This window comes from Plasmopara halstedii, assembly GCF_900000015.1.
Source record: "Plasmopara halstedii genome assembly, contig: Scaffold_444, whole genome shotgun sequence".
Lineage (NCBI taxonomy): Eukaryota > Oomycota > Peronosporomycetes > Peronosporales > Peronosporaceae > Plasmopara > Plasmopara halstedii.
In genome coordinates, this window is record NW_020187364.1 from 1,189,932 (window position 1) to 1,191,079 (window position 1,148).

The window sequence follows — 1,148 nt, forward strand, 5'->3', positions numbered from 1 at the left end:
CAGCGCTACAGATGACAAAGCGCTCTTTGAGCGATGGGTGCAACAACACCGTAAACTTTCCTCACTGTATGCCTTACAGTTGAGCCACAAGAAAGTAGACGTGCGTGTGGAGCGCCACCTCCGATTTGAGTTTGCCAAACTCAAAGGACGCCGTCGACTCAGTTCAGATTATCGCCCTGCGACGTATGGGTCAACCCATAACGCTCCCGCGAGCTATGTGTCTGCGACCGCAAGAGCTCAGAGCCACCGCTAGAGCTCAGCTCATCGCCTTTCTACTTTCTGGCTATTGCCGGGAAGAGCGGAGCGTCCTGAAATTTCTGATCGAAAGCGTCCACGACGTCTGATCAATCTTGCCGAGGTGGCGTCTCAAACTCCCACGAGTTTTTGGAGTCGGGATATCCCTGCCACTTCACCAGATATTGGGTCTGACCCTGGTGACGACGTCGTCCAACAAGACGTTCCACGTGATAGCGAACGTCACCGTTTTCATCGAGAAGACTCGGTGGCGGGCGGTGACGACCGGGTCGACCGCCGTCTTGTAACTTGCGATGCTCTTTGAACCCTTGATGATGATATCCTTCGTGATCGGAGCTCCGCTGAGCGTCATGCTCAAGTAGCATATCGCTGCGCGGACCCTCTAGAGGATTTGAAGCGCGTCGTGCACTGGCTGCCTCATCTTGAGAACGAATCCTAGCCGTGAAGCAGGAGAATGCGTAGCTGCAGGCAACTGTGGAGCGCTTAGCTCCATTTATAAATGGAGGTTGTTGCACTCCGTGCTCAGAACCAGTTGCTGGTTCAGTTTCTGGGTGGCCGAGCGCCTGTGGGATCCTCCTCTGGCGCCGACGCTTCCACGTTCACTTGCGCCGGATCCCGGTACGGCTTAAGCAAGCCCACGTATAACACCAGGTGGATGCGCATTCGTTTGGGAAGGCTTAGCGGATACGCTAGGCCCCGCTTGGCCACAACCTTAAGCGGTCTAATAAACCGTGGATGAAGCTTCGTCCAGAAGATAGCCAGCGGCTGCATGTGTAGGCAGGTTCATAGAATTTGATGAAACCAGGTACCCGACCTTAAAGCTTTTTACTTTGTTTCTTCCTTTTCATCTGCATATTCTTTCTGCAGGTCTTGGCTTTCAGCCATCGCATCGC